Source organism: Moschus berezovskii, chromosome 8, assembly GCF_049115385.1.
Source record: "Moschus berezovskii isolate FMDL1 chromosome 8, NW_MosBer_1.0, whole genome shotgun sequence".
NCBI lineage: Eukaryota > Metazoa > Chordata > Mammalia > Artiodactyla > Moschidae > Moschus > Moschus berezovskii.
This window is the reverse complement of record NC_142467.1, coordinates 683,508-691,865: the sequence shown is the minus strand read 5'-3', so window position 1 is coordinate 691,865 and position 8,358 is coordinate 683,508. Positions and strand designations below refer to the sequence as shown.

Below are 8,358 nucleotides of genomic sequence, written 5' to 3'. Positions count from 1 at the left end.
TGGAGAGAAGGGAACCCTCTTACACTGTTGGTGGGAATGCAAACTAGTACAGCCACTATGGAGAACAGTGTGGAGATTCCTCAAAAAACTGGAAACAGAACTGCCATGCAACCCAGCAATCCCACTGCTGGGCATACACTCTGAGGAAACCAGAATTGAAAGAGACACATGTTTCCCAATGTTCATCGCAGCACCATTTACAATAGGTTGGACGTGGAAGCAACCTAGATGTCCATCAGCAGATGAATGGATAAGAAAGTTGTGGTACATATACTATTCACCTATAAAAAAGAATATATTTGAGTCAGTTCTATTGAGGTGGATGAAACTGGAGCCTATTATACAGAGTGAAGTAAGTCAGAAAGAAAAACACCAATACAATATATTAACACATATATATGGAATTTAGAAAGATGGTAACGATGACCTTATATGTGAGACAGCAAAAGAGACACAGATATAAAAAATAGACTTTTGGACTCTGTGGGAGAAGGCGAGGGTGGGATGATTTGAGAGAATAGCATTGAAACATGTATATCACCATATGTGAAATAGATCACCAGTCCAAGTTCAATGCATGAAGCAGGGCACTCAAAGCCAGTGCACTGGGAAGACCCTGAGGGATGGGATGGGGAGGGAGGTGGGAGGGGGCTCAGGATGGGGGACAGATGTACACCCGTGGCTGATTCATGTCAGTGTATGGCAAAAACCACCACAATATTGTAAAGCAATTAGCCTCTGATTAAAATAAATAAATTAATTAAAAAATTTAAAAAAAATCCTCCTTCATGAGGATTCAGTATGGCTGTGGTGCTGTTATCCCTCTGATAGGAACTCTAACTCGGTGTAAAGTCCCAAAGGTCTGTGACATATTTTTATTTTATATTGTACTATATTTTATTTACAGTGTTGTGTTTGTTTTAGGTGTATAGCAAAGTGATACAGTCATATATATATATTCATATATATATATATATATGAATTAACAAAAGCAGTTCCCGTCTTTTGATGGGGTGCTCATGGTTTATAACATAAATGGCATTATTTTGAGACAGGGATAACTTAGGTATGGCATTGGGTTTTTTTTCCTTTCTGCAGCTTGAGGCAGTTGTAAAATAACTTAATGTAGCTTTTCACAACTGTGTATTCTATAGTATTTTTTCATTTGGTGAAATTTTGACTGTTAATGTTTTTGGTATTGTGCTTTGTACCATTTATTAAATAAAAATTTTAAATAAAGAAAAAAACAAATGTCCTGTTTGTCATCTCACTTGTTCTATGAACTTAATAACGTCCTTCAAAATTCCTTAACTAGAATCACCTATTTCAGTTAATTGAAATTATATAGTCATTCAAGCTATAAACTCTGTGCCTTTTTAAAATCATGTCATCTTTATTATATACTACACTTCCAAAGTCCATTAATCTCTTCTCCATATACCCAGTTCCAGGCCCCTTAAAAATGCTCAAGTGCATCATTAAAATTGTCTTGTAACTACTCACCCTTGCCAGATTACCCCTATTTAAAAACCTCATGTTGCTTCTAAATTGTCCAGCTATGATGTTCTTGACTAGGACGCCCTGACTTGAAAGAAAAAGGAAAATGAACAAACAGCAACAAAAATCAGATGGTTCCTGATGTTCCCTACAGAGTAGGAATCAAAAGCTCCTCTCTGAGTGGCTGAAAGAAAGAGCATTGGTTTTATATCATCGTTCTAGTATTTATTAACTGATTATTCTTCAAGAAGTTAAGCTTTCTGAGACTTACTTTCTTCAAAAATGTTGCTGCTGCTGCTGCTGCTGTAACACCTAAAAAAGCTCCTGTGCTAGTAAAGTGAGACTGTCCGCATGAGACAGTTCAGTAGAGCAGAAAATCCAGAGATCAGGCTTTCTTCTTTCTTTACTCAGAGTAGCCCAGACTGCTTTTTAGGTTACTTCCTGCCACTTCCACCCCCTTGCAATCTGAACTTGAACGTTCCAGTTTCTCACAAACACGTGCACACCTATGCCTCACTTCTTCTTCTGGGTGTTCACCCCACTTGGCCAACTCCTCGTCTTTCAGGATGCAATTCAGGTGTTACCTCTCCTGTGACAGCTGCCCTAAGCCACTCGCACTCCGTAAGCAGAAAAAACTCCTGAGTCCTCCGAGCTGGCAACATACATTTCAGGGTTTGCACGTGCTCTGTGCCAAGAACTGTAAAGGAACTGAAGTTTTATCTCCTCTCAAGCTCACAAGTTGGCCTGTCCATTTCACGCTGGCAGAAGACAAGAGAATCCTGGATTAGAGACAGTGGGCTTCATTAATCACAGCACAGCAAGCAACACAAGATTTGCATTCATATTGGTTCTCCCTGCTCCTCAGCCCCATGCTGTGGAGGCAGAGAGCCCAAGTGAATACAGAGCAGGCAGTGGAATCCAGAGTACAGAGAATCTGAATCTATTGATGGCCTCAGAGCAAACCCGTCAAACTCAGTCCCCAGGGGAAGCTTTATCTTTATTACACTGGACAGTAAACAAGCCCAAGTTTTGCTCCGCATGGAGATGCCAACACTGTCTTCCAAGGCTATCCCTCTATGCAGTCTGGGAGAAGACAAACGAGAACAAAAGGGCAGATAGTTCTGCCTGTGAATTTTGCAGAAACCCAAGAGATCCATGGGGAACTGTCTCCCGACACTTGCATGGGAGTTTTCCCTCTGTTTCCAAGTTGAGGGAGAAGGACAGACATTGGACAGTGTCCCATTCTCAGTAGGATCTCAGTGCCAGTAAAAGGACATCTGCTAAAGAAAGACTGATCCAATCTCATTTTCAAGATAGAAAATCTCCAAAGAAGAGCAAATGAAGGTGACAATACAAAGTAGGCATGATAAGCCCAAGCTGAGAGATAGTTCCAAATGTGCATATTTTTCGTTTTAAACTGGGGTGACTATAGATTATCTACGGGTATGTTTTTGACTCTAGTGACATCATAAATCCCTAAACTTTTTCTTTTATTTTTTTGTTGGAAAAGTGTTGGCTGCATTTTGTTGTTGTTCAGTCACCAAGTCGTGTCCGACCCTTTGAGACCCGTGGACGGCTGGCGCCAGGCTTCCCTGTCCCTCGCCATCTCCTGGAACTTGCCCAAGTCCATGTCCATAGCATCAGTGATGCCATCCAGCCATCTCACCCTCTGTCGTCCCCTTCTCCTTCTGCCTTCAATCTTTCCCAGCATCAGGGTCTTTTCCAATGAGTCAGCTTTGGCCACCCATGCGACAAGTTGACTCACTGGAAAAGACTCTGATGCTGGGAGGGGTTGGGGGTGGGAGGAGACGGGGACGACAGAGGATGAGATGGCTGGATGGCATCACCGACTCTGTGGACATGAGTTTGAGTGAACTCCGGGAGTTGGTGATGGACAGGGAGGCCTGGCGTGCTGTGACTCATGGGGTCGCAGAGAGTCGGACACGACTGAGCGACTGACCTGACTGACTGACTGACTGGAAAGACCATAGCTTTGACTATATGGACCTTTGTCTGCAAAGTGATTTCTTGGACTTTTAACATACCATCTAGGTTTGTCATAGCTTTCCTGCCAAGAAGTAATCATCTAATTCCATGGCTGCAGTCACCATCCACAGTGATTTTAGAGCCCAAGAAGAGGAAATCTGTCACTGCTTCCACTGTTTCCCCTTCTATTTGCCATGAACTGATGGGATTGGATGCCATGATTGTAGTTTTTTAAATATTGGTGCTGCAGAAGACTCTTGAGAGTCCCTTGGATTGCAAGGAGATCCAACTGGTCCATTCTAAAGGAGATCAGACTTGGGTGTTCATTGGAAGGACTGATGCTAAAGCTGAAGATCCAATACTTTGGCCACCTCATGCAATGAGTTGACTCACTGGAAAAGACTCTGATGCTGGGAAAGGTTGGGGGCGGGAGGAGAAGGGGACGACTGAGAATGAGATGGTTGGAAGGCATCACCGACTCTGTGGACATGAGTTTGAGTGAACTCCGGGAGCTGGTGATGGACAGGGAGGCCTGGCGTGCTGTGATTCATGGGGTCGCGGAGAGTGGGACACGACTGAGCGACTGAACTGAAGCCTACTTTTTCACTCTCCTGCTTCACCCTCATCAAGAGGCTCTTTAGTTCCTCTTCACTTTCTGCCATTAGAGTGGTGTCATCCACATATCTGAGGTTGTCAGTATTTCTCCCAGCAATCTCGATTCCAGCTTGTAACTCATCCAGCCCAGCATTTTGTGTGATGGTCTGCCAATAAGTTAAACAAACAGGATGATAATAAACAGCCTTGTCATACTCCTTTGTCAATCCTGAACCAATCAGTTGTTCCATACAGAGTTCTAACTGTTGATTCTGGACCCATATACAGCTTTCTCAGGAGGCAGGTAAGGTGGTCTGGTATTCCCATGTCTTTAAGAGTTTTCCACAGTTCGTTGTGATCCACACGGTCAAAGGCTTTAGCGTAGTCATTTAAACAGAGGTAGATGTTTTGCTGGAATTCCCTTGCTTTCTTTATGATCCAGCAAATGTTGGCAATTTGATCTCTGGTTCCTCTGCCTTTTATAAACCCAGCTTGAACATCTGGAAGTTCTTGGTTCACATAATGCTGAAACCTAGCTTGGAGAATTTTGAGCATAACCTTACTAGCATGGGTGAAAGTGAAAGTGAAGTCGCTCAGTCGTGTCCGACTCTTAGCAACCCCATGGACTGCAGTGCAACAGGCTCCTCCGTCCACGGGATTTTCCAGGCAAGAGTACTGGAGTGGGGTGCCATAGCCTTCTCCACTTTACTAGCATGGGAGATGAGTGCAATTGTCTGGTGGTTTGAACATTCTTTAGTACCACCTTTCTTGGAACTGGGTTGAGTATTGACCTTTTCCAGTCCTATGGGCACTGCTGAGTTTTCCAAATTTGCTGACAAATTGAGTGCAACACTTCAATAGCATCATCTTTTAGGATTTTAAGTAGTTCTGCTGGAATTCCATCACCTCCACTAGCTTTATTGTAAGGCCCACTTGACTTCACACTCCAGGATGTCTGGCTCTGAGTGAGAGACTGCACCATCTTAGTTATCCAGGTCATTAAGGTCTTTTTCATCCAGTTCTTCTGTGTATTCTTTCCATCTCTTCTTAATCTCTTTTGCTTCTATTAGGTCTTTACCATTTCTGCCCTTTATTGTGCCCATCTTTGGACGAAATGTTCCTTTGATATTTCCATTTTTCTTGAAGAGGGCTCTGTTGTTTTCCTCTATTTCTTTTCACTGTTCATGGAAGAAGACCTTCTTTGTCTCCTTGCTGTTCTCTGGAACTCTGCACTCTGTTTGGTGCACCTTTCCCTTTCTCCCTTGCTTTTCCCTTCTCTTCTTCCCCTGGTTCCACATCTACCCAAAATTCTGCTATCAACTGTGAGGAGCAGCTATATCTTAATGGCACTGACTGTGAACCTCACCATTCACCTACATCATCTCTAATGCTCATACACCCGCGTGAGGAACTTCCATATTCCAAACTTGGGGAATGAGTACTTGCATTATCCAAAGTGACAGAACTAATAATTGGAGGACCTGTTTTATGAACCCAGCCTGTGTGTTTCCAAATTCTATGAACTAAATTTCCTCATGACAATGCTCTTCTGCGATTACCTTCCCTCCATGACCAACAGCTAAGACTAAGGGAAGTGGGGTTAATTCTAGAAGCTGGCCCAGACTCAGGTCCCGGGTGACCACATGGATGCTGCTAAGCAGGGGCTGCCAAGTGCAGAGATGGAGAAGGCCCTGAGTCTCACTTTGCCTGCCTTTCGGCCGTCCTAACTGTAGAAACAGGGAAGCGCAGTGCTTCTCTTTTCACTTCAAGGAAGGTTGGGGCAGCCTCTTTCTGGCACAAGAGACAGGAATGCTTCAAAATGCAGACCAATTTTATAAAGATTCCTGTTAGCATTTCCAGTTCTCAGATTAGCATTGTCCATAAAGTTCCAGGTGGTTCCTGCTTCAGCTACTTAGAAGATTAATTACCCAACCTCTCCAGGCCTCTGTGTCACTGTATGTAAAGTGAAAAAGTAGTCCCTGTCTCTATTTACGTGCAAGGATAAAAGCAAAGAAGTCAGTCAGTTTCCTAACAGAGTGCCTGAATCATGAATGGTGGCCCCGTTACAAGGCTATGATTATGATGTGCTACTTCTAGAAGACTAACACATATCATAGATAAAGAAAACACTGGTCTCAGAGAACTTAAATATTTAATTTTAGATGAAGCTGACTGCATGCTGGATATGGATTCTGGACCAGAAAGAAAAAAGCTAATTTCCTGCCCAGCAATTGAACAAACAGCAAACCGTTGTGTTCAGTGCAGTTTTCCCAGAGGAAATTCAAAGCTTAGCTGAGGGGTTTTAGAAGTTAGACTATTCGTTTGTGGCTGTTGGATAAGCAGAGCAGGAGACCATTCTCCCAGCTGGCTAGTACTAAAAATGAGAAAAACCTGTAGAAATTCTGTAAAGCATAGGTAATTAAAAAAAAAAAAACTATGGCTTTTGTTGAGACTGAGAAGAAAGCAGATTTAACTGTAAGTTTTCTTTTCCAGGAAAAAGCAGCAACCATACATGTTCTCAGTGATCTGGAACAAAGAGGGAGAAATTTTCGGGGATTTTCACTGGGGAAAGTGCCCAGTTCTTGCAGCTACTACAGCAGCTGCCAAAGGGCTGGATATTGAAAGTGTCCGATTTGTTATCCATTTTGATGGTCTGTCACTATCGATGAGTGTACTCGTTGAATCTGGTGTACTGGTCAACGTGGGAACCCTGGCAGGGCTATCTCCTTTTTTGGTGCTCGGATAACCACGCGGCACAGCCTTCAGTGAAAGCCCTTCCAGAAGCTCATCAGGGTGCTCTGCATGGCAGAAGAACATGCCTTGAGCACACATCTTCCTGGCTTTAGTGACGTTACAAGAGGAAACGTGTTTGCATCCGATGATACCGAAAAGAGTTATCAGGGCGCAAGCACTCTGAATGTAGCAAGATTTTCTTTTTCACAAACTCCCAATCCAATCCATGATGAGTCATGGGATTAAAGCTAAAACACACAAACCTGTAGTATAGTTTTGCTGCAAAGAAGGAAAGAATTTTAAGTTTTGATCCAAGTGTGAAGTCTGACATTCTGTATTTCCTGTCTTCCTGTTCTTACTCATACCCTTAAAAAAATAAATCTTTACTGACTAGTTAACGTGAGATCTAAAAATATTGTAGTTACTGATACAAATGATGCTAACTGGAAAGATGAAAGCACTCATCTTAAAAAAAAAATTTTTTTTGAAAACAGCTTACAGTTTCCATAGACTTCCCTGGTGGGCTTACAATGCAGGAGACCCAGGTTCAATCCCTGGGTTGGGAAGATCTCCTGGAGAAGGAGATGGCAACCCACTCCAGTGGAAAATCCCTGGACGGAGGAACCTGGTGGGCTACAGTCCATGGGGTCGCAAAGAGTCAGACACGACTGAGCGACTTCACTTTCTTTCTTTCTACAGTTTCCATGGGGAGAGAATAGAGAGCAACAATAGGTGACAAAATATTCCTCAGGTCACAGACGGAACACAATTTTCACGCAATAGGGGTATAAAGGTCTCCCTTCAAGTCTGTGACACAGAGCCCTGTTAACGTGAACGCGCCCCTCCTGACTCCGTGATACCGAGCTGCGAGGAGCCCTTCCCTGAACTCGCCCGTTCTGAATCCCCGGGACCGAGCTGTGAGGTGCCCTCCCCTCCGTCTGGTTTGCTTGACCCCTCGTGTCCTGTTCGCTGACCTCGGCACAATCGCAGAAAAACGAAACGTGGGAACAGGCACGACCCAGGAGAATCAACTTTCTTGCCCTTTCCAGAAAGAAAGGCGCTTACACCAGTTTTCCACCCAAACGTCTGTGATTTTGCTTGGCCTCTCTGTGGTGTTTGTCTAGTTCTCCTTAAAGAAAACTTGCACACTGCCTCCCAACTCAGGAATACTAAGCTCTCTTAGTAAGGAAAACGGAAGCAATGGATGTTGGCTGGACCACTTAGCATATCCGCCAGAATGAACCTTGCTTTTCTCACTTAATATGCAGCCCTTCCCATGTTAGTGTAAATCTCATTATTATAAACGACTTTTTGGTATTCTATTGTATGAATGTCCCACTATTTTTTTTGAACAACTCACTTGCTGAGGCACATATATCTATGTTTTAACTTTCTGAGCACTGCTAATGTAAGCACTCTTCATTCCTAATTTTATATTTGTAAGTTTGTGTTTATTTTCTTACGATGAGTGCCTCATTCTAAGGCTTGTGTAAGTTTCAAGCCTCACAACACCTAGAATTTATTCTTAAATATTTGACAATATCCCTA

At 43.2% G+C, this 8,358-nt stretch overlaps 1 pseudogene; it reads left to right on the top strand.

Annotated features, from left to right (window-relative positions):
* Positions 1-6,163: 6,163 nt before the first annotated feature.
* Positions 6,164-7,056, top strand: LOC129558991 (putative ATP-dependent RNA helicase DDX4 pseudogene; annotated as a pseudogene).
* Positions 7,057-8,358: the final 1,302 nt, after the last annotated feature.